The sequence below is a fragment of the Microtus oregoni genome, unplaced genomic scaffold, assembly GCF_018167655.1.
Source record: "Microtus oregoni isolate MIOR12 unplaced genomic scaffold, Mior012 000011F_ref0000422, whole genome shotgun sequence".
Classification (NCBI taxonomy): Eukaryota; Metazoa; Chordata; class Mammalia; order Rodentia; family Cricetidae; genus Microtus; species Microtus oregoni.
In genome coordinates, this window is record NW_024543070.1 from 16,386,255 (window position 1) to 16,398,614 (window position 12,360).

Below are 12,360 nucleotides of genomic sequence, written 5' to 3' on the forward strand. Positions count from 1 at the left end.
GGCCCTGCTGCTTTTGTCAAATACAAACTGCTTCTGATGCTGCCCTCTGCCGACCAGGAGGCTCATTTGGCAGGCTGATCAGTAAAATTAGAGCAACATGCTGCCTGTCAGATTTTACTGTGTTGCAGAGGGATCTTGTCTCCTGATGCAGTTAGTATCTTGGTTCCTTTGATTTTTGAAGCTATTATTTTTAAGAGTAATACCATTGTTTCTTTGGGGGGTCCTAAGGCTGGACAGTGTTTGCTTTCTAGTCTAATGGCTTTGTGAGATCATACCCTTCCTTGCAGTGGACTTAAAGGGAGGCTTGTTTCAGTGAATTTGGTAGTTCTCTAGATATATGAGTAATTGTATTATAACATTGATAATCAATTTCTGTCACAGTTTTTACTGAAGAGCTACTTCAAACATGTTAGAACTTACCACACTGATTATATATTGTATTTTTAAAAACTCCTTACTGTCTCAAGATAATTCCATTTTTATAGTTTGCTTCTATTTAAACTCTGGTATGTGACTATATTAAAGTATTAGAGATAAGCCTAAATTGAAACCATTATTTAAACCCAGATTATCATCTAACATGAATTTCAAAAAAGTTTTTAAGGGCTGGAGAGAGAGTTTAGCGGTTAAGCACTGACTGCTCTTCCAGAGGACCCAGGTTCAATTCCTAGCACCCACATCGCAGCTCCCAGCTGTCTGTAATCCCAGTTACAGGGGCCTGACAGCCATGGCAAAAACACAAATGCACATAAGATAAAAATAAAATAAATAAATAAATTTTAAAAGACCTTTTAAATGTATTTTTTGATACTTTGATCTTCTAGTTTGAGGCTCAGTATACCTTAAGCTTCTTCCATCTTAATGCCATTATTATATATTTAAATGTCCACTTGTACTATTCTGTCTCAAACTTTAGTGTGCATAAAGATTTAATGAGGGGTGTGTTGAAGTGAATACTCTTGGCTCTACTTCCAGAGACTATAAGTAGTAAGTACTGTAGAACATGCATTCTAGCACATACTCTGTGTTTGGCTTGGTGCATTTCTTCAGTGTCTATTTCATTTTCTGCTCTGTCTTCCCACTGTCTACCACAGTGTAGAAGCTGCTTTCCACCTTTTCTTTTAGTAGCATTTCATTGCCTGTGTCAGAACAGCTGTACACGCTGTATCCTTGTCCTTAAGGGGCGGTAAGAAATTTGTTTGTCTGGAGGCATTATCTCAGAGGCCCCTGGTTTTGTAGAATTCTTTTCTTGCCATCCTCCCATCAGATCTCAATAGCATCATTGTAGAAGAATGTTTTGGAGTTCCCTGGGGTCAGTAAAGGAGCTGGAAACTTTTGATTAGAGATTGACGAGATTAGAGAGATGGATGCCATCACCTTGTGAAACAAGAGAAATCCAGATGGACCATGCTGGTTTGAGCACTCTCTTGCTGTAGAGACCTGGAGTTGGGGAGCAGAGATGTAAAATCACGAGAAAGAACAGTGTCTCCAGTCAGTGGGGTAGCAGAATGGGGCACTCTAGCTGCCTGCTAGAGCTCAAAGCTGCTCTGGTGTGCTTTGGGAAAACACACTGATCTGAAGAACCCTTAAGCTTGTGCTCTTTAAGAATTCTTGAGTCTGAAGCAAATTGCTTGCTGTTACTGGACCAGTCTTAGCAACAAGTTTGGAGAGTGTTTCTATTGGATTGCTCTGGGGCTTTTGTTGGTGCTTTTATCTGTCTGTCAGCATGGGTAGCACGGACATTTCAGTACTGAAGGTCCTGTGAGACAACCTCATTCCTACCCAGCATTTTTTCCCTGTCCTCCCATTCCCACTTCTAAAAATCATCATTTTTTTATTCTTAATTCTATTTCAGGTTTTAAAAATGTAATTATAAGCAAATACAAATATGAATTTTGTCCTTCCTGCATTAACCAAAAGATAATTCTATGCTGTCTTATACCTTGATGCTATGTCTTCAGTACTCTTTATGTAAAAATCTTAGTCGCTTAAATCCTAAGTTTATTATAAACACAAGACTATTACAAAATTAGAGGACTATTTTTAAAATGCTGGTGACATTATCCCACTTGCTCCAGCTTTGGTCTCTTGTTCTCCGTACATTCTCTTATGTAACACACTGTCTTCTGAGTAGCTGCCCACACCAACTATATAAATGAACAACTCATCTTAGGGCCTTACAGCCATCATAGCATGGAAACGAGAGACCAAAGTTTTCTGCAGGAGGACTTCCAGATTATCACACACTCCGAGATGTAGTGTGGCGCTCCAGGGAAAGGGCTAGTGCATCTTACTGTTTTCTTGCTTTTATCTCAGTTTGTTCCCTTAAAAAAAAAAATTGTTCTTTCAGGATTTCATTACACATATCTAAGATAGTGCGCTTTGGTATAATTTCCTTCACCCTCTCTTATCCCTTTCTGCTGAATTCTTTGTCCTCCTTCTTCCGAACAAGGCCCCTTCTATTTTTATGTCTTTCTGTTTGGGGCTCTTTAATTAGAGTTCCCATGTGAACATTTGGCCTTAAGATTAATTGCTCTAGAATGTAAGTGTCCTGAAATTGAACTACCTTACCCATAATCAAGAACAATGTTTGTGACATGTAGTTCATGGGGAAGCAGGAAACAAATTATGAGTTCCCTTCTTACAGCTGTTTTACACGGGGATATGTAGAAATAAAAGGTCAGGTGTCAGGATACTATTAATAACACTAGACATTTGCTTTTCCAGACAGTTTCTCTGTAACAGTTCTGGATGTCTGGGAACTATAGACAAGCTGCCTCTACCTCCCAGTGCTGTGATTAAAGGTGTGAAAAATGCTAGATTTTTGTTCTAACTAGATTTTTCCTGCATATTTACTATAATGTAACATTATTTTTATAATGAGAAAAGAATTTGAAGAAAAATTGACTTGTTCAGGGTGCTTGAACAAGGCGTTTCTAGAAGTGCTTGGGTGCCGTAACTGTCTACAGAGCAGAGTTTGACAAAACAGGCAATAGCATTTGCTTCATTGTCCCTACTGATCCTGGCTTAAGTTAGCTTTTCATTGAAAAAAAAAAATCAGACTACAACATAACAAGCTTCCTTTTTCTTGAAGATCTCCTGGGGCAAGGGTATCCCATTTAAAACGAAGGGAGCCTTTTCTTCAGAGTGGAATGGAACTATTTCTCCCTCCTGTAATTCCAACTCTTAAGAATCAGGTTTTTCTTTTAATCTACTAGATTAAGTGTTTGTGTGTGTGTGTACATTCCTATCTATTGTCGAAAACTGTAAAAAGTCTTTCCAAAAAGACTGTTCCCATTTTTCTTTTCTGATTGCAGTTTCCATTTCAGCCACGGTGTGTGCGCAGTTGAGCCGTTTTGGCTCAAGTTCCAGATTGTGAGGTCAGAGACTAGGGATTGGAGGAGAAGATCAGATGACTTTCAGTAAGCTGATGACGGTCCTGCCGCTCATCCCCCTCCCCTTCTCCACCCTTTCCTGGCTCCCAGCTCTGGAACAAAGAAGGAAAAAAACAGCAATATGATGAAAACCAGCAGCTGCTGCTGCAGACCCAGGCTGGGGGCTGGGTGTTTACTCCATCTGTCTCTTTGTTTTGTTTCTACCCCATTGCTTCCCTTCCCCTGAGGCCTGAATAAAACAGTATTTCTAGAATCCTTTGTTCCAGAGTGGTGTAGAGATCTGCAGTTTGCTCCATATTTAGGTGTGTGTAGGTGAAAATGGCAGAGATAAAATTACCCTGCAGCACCTAAAAAAAAAGATGCAGCTGCCTGCCTTCCTTGTTCTGTTTTAGGCAGGCTGCCTATTTACTGTCAGATAGGGCGCCTCTCCATTTCTGCAATGCCTTCTGTGTGTTAGCTTAAGTTATGCCTAACTACAGAATTAACACATCCTTTGCTTATTAAAATCTCAAAGGACGTGAATACCACACTGTAACCTGAGGTCTGCTGGGTTCAGGATCTCGCACTTGCTGAGAGGCTGTGAGTGGGCAAGAAGGCAGCCTGTCTTCTGGGGTGATTGTGCTGCCGTTTCGCTGTCCTTTGCTTTTCACCAGTGAGCAGGGTCCTGGTTTCTTCTCAAATACATGTCAAGGGGAAAAGGAGATGTAGGGCAATATATAGGTTAAAATAGAATTTAGAAATAGGCCAGCCAGTACTAACTATGGACTTCACAAATTCTGATTGAAACAAACTATAAAATGCCTGGCATTTAATACAAAATTAATTATGATGATGATATGTTGGGTATTTTGAAAGTCAGTCTTTTAGAGCTGCATACTGAAATGTTTACAGATCTATAGACTGGGATTTCTAAGTGGGCAGGATTTCTAAGAATTGCTACAGTGAGTTATTGTTGGAGTAGCTTTATTATCTTACTCTATTTGGGGGATATTTAATTATTTTTCCCATAATCTTTTGAGAAAGGAAAAGTGCTTTGTCCTTAATACCTTGTTTTTTATGCCTTTTTACTCACCCTAGCCTACTGTCCCCTTGCATTGTTTTGTCCTATCCCTTCACTGACTTGCAGAATCCTTGCTTGGGGAGGTACCTGTCCTCCCAGTTCCTGTCCTACCACGCCCAAGCAGAGCTTTTCTCCACACTCCCTGAGTCACTGTTCTGGGTGTGATGGGAAAGGATCTGTGGAAACTTAGTGACTGTAGTATCTGAGTGACCAAGGGATTTGTGCAGTACCCAAATCCTAACTGCTTTTCTGCTTCTCCTCGGCATTGTCTCTGCGCCTTCTGCCCAACTCTCAGTATCTGCTTCTTAGGTGTGCTGACTGCCTTTATCTTTGTCCTTTGAATTTATCCATTTCTGCAGGTTTGTCTTACTCACTTTTGACAGCTTGCACTTCTGTAATGACCTATCTATGTGGGGTTTAACAGATGAGTGATGAGTATGTTTCTGGTCAAGAGGTCAGTGACGATCCTGCTGGGTAACTGCTGTTGATTTGGCTTGCTGTTTCCCCTACTGTACATACTTGTAAATTGCTTCAAAGTGCTAGGTTTTTCTCATGCAGATTTAACTATAAAGGATATAAACTGAAAATTCTCTCTGTGGATAGTATCTTATTAACACATGACTGAACTCCCATCTTCTCAGAATCAGGTCATGTGGAGCCTAATAGATGGCCTATTCTGTGGGGAACGTCCTTAGTGGTTCAACGTCTTGTGTTACCATCACAGGATTTTGTTACTGTGTCTCATGGGTCTCATAAGATATTCTAGTTTTTTCAAATATGCCTGGGACATTATGATTCTTTTACAAAGGTTCTATTTCGTGAAAGAGATTATAGTGGTACCACCTGTCTCACTCTGTAAACCAGAGTATCATTGAGATGGTGCTGAGCCCTTCTGCCTTCTGTCTCCTGGTGTGCACCCACACAGCTTGCTCTCTACCTGAGTTTTTGCCCCAGTGCTTGTGATCACATCCAGGGCCTCAAGTATGTTAGGCCCCAAATTTTGTGCTTGACTCTGACTTTTAAAAAATGCCTGTGGTACTTGTGTGCTGATGTGTTTATGTACTACCACTGTCTCACAGTAGACAGTGGATAAGTAGCACGTGTACTTGGAAACCATTAGTGATGGAGGCTCACCAATATTTGAAGACATTTCAACTTTTCCCTCTTTTCATCTTTGCTCTATTTTAATCATAGAGTATCTCATTTACTCAAGGGAGAGTTTCTCTGTGGAATAGAAGCCGATGCTGTATCTTGGGCAGAGACTGGTGCTTCATCCTGAGTAAGCGAGTGAAGATTAATGTTGGGTGGAGTTGCTTAATAATAGCTACACCTTCTAGTTTTGTGGATGTAACTAGTTTTCAAGCCAGTCTGTTTCTCAAAGGTATTTTCCCAAAGTTGCTTATTCTGCCTCACTTACTCATTCCCACCTGCAGTTCTTAAAAATCTAGTTTCCCAGATGGCGGGCAACTCCTACTCCTCTGTTTCCTGTTTGTGGTCTTCACTGAGAAAGGCTCAGAACAGGAATTCCTGGGGAAGTGATGGCTATAGCTGCGGGACTCCAGGGACTATTACTCATTGCTGAAATTGGGGGAATAGTGTGCTATAGAAAGACTTCCTCCCTTTCTGTGAGCTCTTAGAAACTGTTACTAACCATGACTGAGCAATAACTGTGACCCAGGTCTGCTCACTTTGTACCTTGACTTTGTCTTTAGATACTGAAAAAAAAAAATATTTACCCTGTTTGTGCCTTAATTTCTGCTCCTTGAAGTTTGAGCTCAATGTAGATATCCAGGATTATAACAGAAATAATCTGTCCTCTTAGGATTGTTTTGGTGCAAAATAATCAAGAAAGGGAAAAAAATTGGGGTCCCTGTGTTGAACAGCAGGGGGTGCCCTTTCTCTTCCCATCACTGCCTGGCACTCCCTGCTGCATTCAGCCATTTTAGATAGATTGTTTTTGCCCCCAGCTAACTCCATTTTGTGTTGGTGACGCAGGAAAATATAAAAGACTAGGAAAGGAGGAGTCTGAATGGAGAAGGGAGAAAGACAGGCTGAGGCACGGCTATAGGCTGAGTCCGTTACTCAGCAATGGCTCACCAGGGATATACCTTGCTTTAGGCTGCTTGCCTGCATCTTGAGCAATCAATGCAGCAAGTCCCTACCAGCTAAGCAGAGAGCAAAGCCGATGCCTGCTAGCAGTAACAGGATGCTGGCTGTTGAGACAGCATAGTCCCTCTTCGTCTAGACTCATAGGTCTGCATTTATGTATTTTTGATATTTGCCTGAAAAAAATCAATTATCCTAATAAATCCAGGAAATACTTTTAGTTAAAAATGTTTTTGCATGAATGTGCACATATATATGAAAAGAGCCATGTAAAACATTCTCGATTAGTTTTAGAAATCAAAAATGTGGGCTGGAGAGATGACTCAGCACTTGCTGTTCTTGTAGAGAACCCAAATTCATTCCCAGCACCCATGTCAGTAGCTCACAAATGTCTTTAATTCCAGCTCCAGGGGGATCGGACGTCTCTGACTTCCACAGGCATCAGCACTCACATAATTAAAAATAAATGAAATCTTTTTATTTAAAAAGGAAAACCACATATACACCTATGTATCCATCACCCAGTTTAAATCAGTCTTGCTTTATGAACCTGTATCAACCCCTTCTTTCCACTGATTATTAGTGAACACTAGCTAAGCTTGTCATTTAAACCTTAAGTAGTTCAGAGAAATAGGCACTTCTTGTGTCATGTGTAAATTTGCTATCAATTTTATCAGATTTTTTTTAAAGCATTGAACTTTTTCCATCCTGGTCTGGAGCAGGTGACATTGTAGACCTCGTGTCCTTGAATATAAAAGAATTGACATAGATAAATTCATTTAGGAGTGGTGTCTGCTGTAGGGCATCAGTTTGTAACTTCTACAGTTTCTGTTATTTCTCTGTTGCTTGTTTGAACTTCTAGTTAACGAGTACTAGACGGCTCAGCTGGTAGATGCCTGCTGCACCAGCGTGAGGACCCTCACGACTGTGTTTTAGAACAAAGCTAGTCATCATGATGATATGAGTTTGTAATCTCAGTCCTACAGAGGTAGAGAGAGATAGATCCCTTGTGTTCATTGGCCTGACAGTCTTGCCTGATTGGTGAGTTCCAGGCCAAGAAAGAAGCCTTGACTCAAAATAAATAAATAAAAATAAAAAAAAAATTAAAAAAAGGTAGCCAATCCCCAAGGAACAACCCTGGTTGATATCTACTTGGTGGTACCTACAATTATATATAGGATCACACATATACACAGTTTTGCTTAGTGTGCAAAATGAGTTCCGTTGTGACATTTTCATGTATATGTATGTGTTTTGCTTGCACTTGCTTTCCCTTGTCACCCTCCCCCACCATTCTCCCCTTTGGTGAGTGCGTGAGAAGACATGGAATATTTGTCTTCTTTTCCTCCAGCAGCCTTCCTTGTTCTCTCCTCCCTCTGCTTAGACTCCCTCCGTCCATGCAGTCACCCCTTCTTCCATGGCATACATATGTTTGTAAAATATGGTTTGTGCATGTGAGAGTGAAAGTGATTGTCTTTTTCAGTGGCTTATTTCACTTCGGTTGGCTCCATATCGTATTCTTTGGTTGTTATTGTTTCGTATGGTGTTATTTTTAATACTGTCTCATATTCTATCCTGTGGCTATGTTACTCTTCCGGTAGCCAGTTTTTATTTTACTAGGAGCCTTCAATGGCTATTGATTAATTTCTCAATTACCTTATAGTAATTTTTATCAATTTGTTTATTTAAATCAAAGGCAAACAGTAAACAGAGCCTATAGACTATACAGTTGGTAGATGCAGGTTTCTTTTCAGCTTTACGTTTTTTTTTTTCGAGACAGGGTTTCACTGTGTTGTTCACGGCTGACCTAAATCTCACCCTGTCGACCAGGCTGGCCCCAAACTCCCGGGTGCTGTTGCCACCTTCTTTTTAGTAGTGAATATTTGATGTATTTGTCACTAGATCTAATAAGAATATTTTTGTGTAAGTATATCTTGCAACCATCTTTTAATTTTTGTTTTTACGATTTACTTGTAGTCGTTTACAGGAAAGATGGAGGCTGTCTTAGGTTGGGTTGAAAATATACACAGCTAGATTTCCCTTTTTCACAGAGCAGAGGGAGAAAGGGCTAGACTCTGTTTTCTCCTGGCAAGATAGCCTGTTACCTACCACCTAAGGAAAAATTCTCAGACTGCTCTCAACACAGACCATGGCCATGGAGATGAACCATGATTTTTGTTAGGAATTCAAGCAGACCTTTTAAGCTTTTAAGTATGTATGTACCCACTGTTAATCACTGTCTCCTGGGTTGGGAGATTCCACACCCTTAGCTTTTCCTCCCAGATGCTGCTTGTGCTTAAATATCTGCTTGATAAGACCTAAAGAGCTAACAGTATTTGATAGGCTATTTTACAGAGAGCACATAGTAATCTTTTGTGTTTGTCATGACTTTTTCATAGCTTTTGGACTGCATTTCCACTCCACCCCCATGCTCTTTTTGGTGATTTCTGAGACTAACTCAAAGGCAGATGATGAGATGAAACCTCTTGCTTGATAGTCTCTTTCTCGATTTTTACAATTAGTGACACTCCTGCAGCCATAACTGACAGCCCATTCCTTGGTTCTAGGGAAGAACACAACATGGAAATTGTAGATTCTTGTTTATTGGCAGAACATCGGGATGTTTTCAGTCTTTAGAGGCCAGATTGGCCCTGTTACCTAGCTTGAAAGCTGTAGGTCTCACTCTGAAAGGACTTAGAGTCACTAAAGAGGTCAGTGTTGCAACAGCTGGAAACATGAAAAGAAGGTGTCAGTTAAGTGATAACAGGTGTGTGTGTGTTTAGAGTCAGTCTTTGCAAAGAAGATTCTCCTTCCTTTGCTTAGCTGATACCATTTAGTAGGAGGTGTGACTACCGTGGGCTTCCATCCTTACATAGATAAAAACTGAGACCCACAAGTCCTGGCAAGGTTTTAGGTTAGGTGCTGTCATACCTGCGTACTGAATTAATGCTCAATTTTTGTAGCAGGGCTAGGAGGTGGCATATGAGAGCATCTTGTGGGTTCTTCTGTGTTGTGACAGTTTGCTGTTGGTTATCAAAGTCCTTTTTAAGTCAGTGTCAAAGCTGAACCAGAACTAGCTAATGATGTGAGCATGTGAATAATACACAATGCTGTAGCCTTGCTTTTCTCACAACATCTTAGTGGATAAGATAACAGTTTTAGAATTTTACATAGTGATACCATTCCACAAATCAAACTGTTTCTGTCTGTGCTCCCTTGTGGTCTTTGTCTGTGCTGAATGTGCAGTATGTTTGCTGAAGTGGGGGTATATCTTTGTTGAAGTGTAAAAATCATATGTGTATGGTGTTCTGAGGAGAGGGCCTGCTTATTCGTCCTGGCTGCCCGGCTAGCTTACACCTGAAATAACCACACAGAAACTGTATTGATTTAAACACTGCTTCGGCATTAGCTCTAACTTCTTCTTCTTCTTTTTTTTGGTTTTTCGAGACAGGGTTAGCTCTAACTTCTTATTGGCTAACTTAGATATTAGTTTAACCCATCTCCATTAATCTGTGTATTGCCATGTGGCTGTGGCTTACCGGTTAGACGGCATCCGTCTGAGGCGGAGGATCCATAGCTTCTCTGTGACTCTGCTTTCTTCCTCCCAGCATTCAGTTCTGTCTTCTCCACCTACCTAAGTTCTACCCTATCAGGCCCAAAGCAGTTTATTTATTCATTAACCAATGAAAACAACACACAAACAGAAGGAACTCCTACACCAGTATAGGTCAATAAATTTTTTAAGCTGAAATTTAAGTCTATGTGATGCTCATGTTCCCACCACCCTTCCCTCTCTTTCCTTCAGATGAACCTTTGGTTCTCTTAATGTTTAGTTTCTTGCTACTAAGTAGAGCAAAAGCACACAAAAATACAAGGGGTGGTACAACTTAAGGAGCTGCCATACAGTGAAGACCTCTATAAACTGTAATAATGAGGCGAGCAGGCCTGCTTTTAGAAGGAACAGCGGGCTGCATTCCTGCCACCCAGCTCCCAGCTGCCTGGCTCGCTTATGCCCGGCAATAACAACACACAAGCTGTATTCATTTAAACACTGCCTGGCCCATTAGTTCTAGCCTCTTATTGGCTAATTCTCACATCTTGATTAATCCATTTCTAATAATCTGTGTAGCACCACGAGGTGGTGGCTTACCGGGAAAGATTCTAGCCTACATCTGTCTCAGGTCGAAGAATCATGGCGTCTGACTCACTTCCCTTCGTCCCAGCATTCTGTTCTATCTACTCCACCCACCTAATTTTCTGCCCTATCAAAAGGCCAAGGCAGACTCTTTATTAACCAGTGAAAATAACACATAGACAGAAGGTCCACCTACATCAATAAATGACATGTCAGTTACTTTTCTGGAGGCCCTTAGAACTATGGCTAACCTTCCCAAGAAAAACAGCTACCCTGATTTGTGTAATAAGCACTAAAGTTTACATTTATGAACACTATAGTTTGTCTATGTTTTTTCCCTTTTATTAGCATGTATTATATGTATTAATGGATTCATCATGGCATTTCCATACAGATATTGTGCATTCATAATATTCACCCAACCGTATCCCCTCTCTCCCCTCTGTCCTCCCTCCTCCCCAGTCCTAATAGACTACCTTCTATTTTCAATTGTATCTTTTTTTTTTTTAAGTTCTTCTTTAAAGAAAAGAAAAATTCTACTTGTCTTTTTGTGTCTGGTTTATTTCGTTCAGTATGCCCTCTGGTTCCTTCTGTTTTCTTGAAGATGAAAGGATTTCATTCTTCTGTTAGCCTGTGGTTTTCAGTTGGCCCCTTTAGCCTGCAGACTTCTCTCGGTATTTATTTGCTGTAAAGCTCTGTCCTTGGTTTGTGAAGTCCTGTCTTCTGGATTTTGTGCTTGTTTCAAATAGTGTGTGCTTTTATTCTCTGCATCTGCTGTAAAGTAGTAATTGGAACTGAAGAATTAACCTGATTCAGGCTGTATTTATTTAGTTGGTTCTTGCCAATATATCTTTTCTTTTTACTATTGATTTTTTATTGAGCTCTACATTTTTCTCTGCTCCCCTCCCTATCTCTTCCCTCCCCTTCAATCTCCTCCCAAGGTCCCCACGCTCCCAGTTTACTCAGGAGATCTTGTCTTTTTCTGTTTCCCTTGTAGATTAGATCCATGTATGTCTCTCTTAGAGTCCTCATTGTTGTCTGGGTTCTCTGGGATTGTGATTTGTAGGCTGGTTTTCTTTGCTTTATGTTTAAAAACCACTTATGAGTGAGTACATGTGATACTTGTCTTTCTATGTCTGGGGTACCTCACTCAAAATGATGTTTTCTAGCTCCATTCATTTTCCTGCAAAATTCAAGATGTCGTTTTTTTTCTTGCTGTGTAGTACTCCATTGTGTAAAAAGTACCACATTTTCCTTATCTATTCTTCGGTCGAGGGGCATTTAGATTGTTTCTGGGTTCTGGCTATAACAAACAATGCTGCTCTGAACATAGTTGAGCACATATCTTTGTGGCACAATTGAGCACCCCAAAGTGTTATTACTGGGTCTTGAGGAAGGTTGTTTCCTAATTTTCTGAGAAATTGCCACACTGATTCCTCTGTTGAGAGTTCTCTGTTTAGGTCTGTACTCCATTTTTTTTTTATTGGATTATTCTTTTGATGAGCAATTTCTTGAGTTCTTTGTATATTTTGGAGATCAGACCTCTGTCTGATGTGGGGTTGGTGAAGATCTTTTCCCATTCTATAGACTGTTGTTTTGTCTTGTTGACCATTTCAACAGACAAAACAACAAATGTCCTTTGTTTTACAGAAGCTTTTCAGTTT

General features: G+C 40.3%; 1 protein-coding gene across 2 annotated transcripts in view; it reads left to right on the top strand.

The window, feature by feature from the left end:
* Positions 1 to 12,360, top strand: part of Diaph1 (diaphanous related formin 1) — a 106,294-nt gene that overhangs the window by 49,840 nt on the left and 44,094 nt on the right. The gene's annotated exons all lie outside the window — the stretch shown is intronic.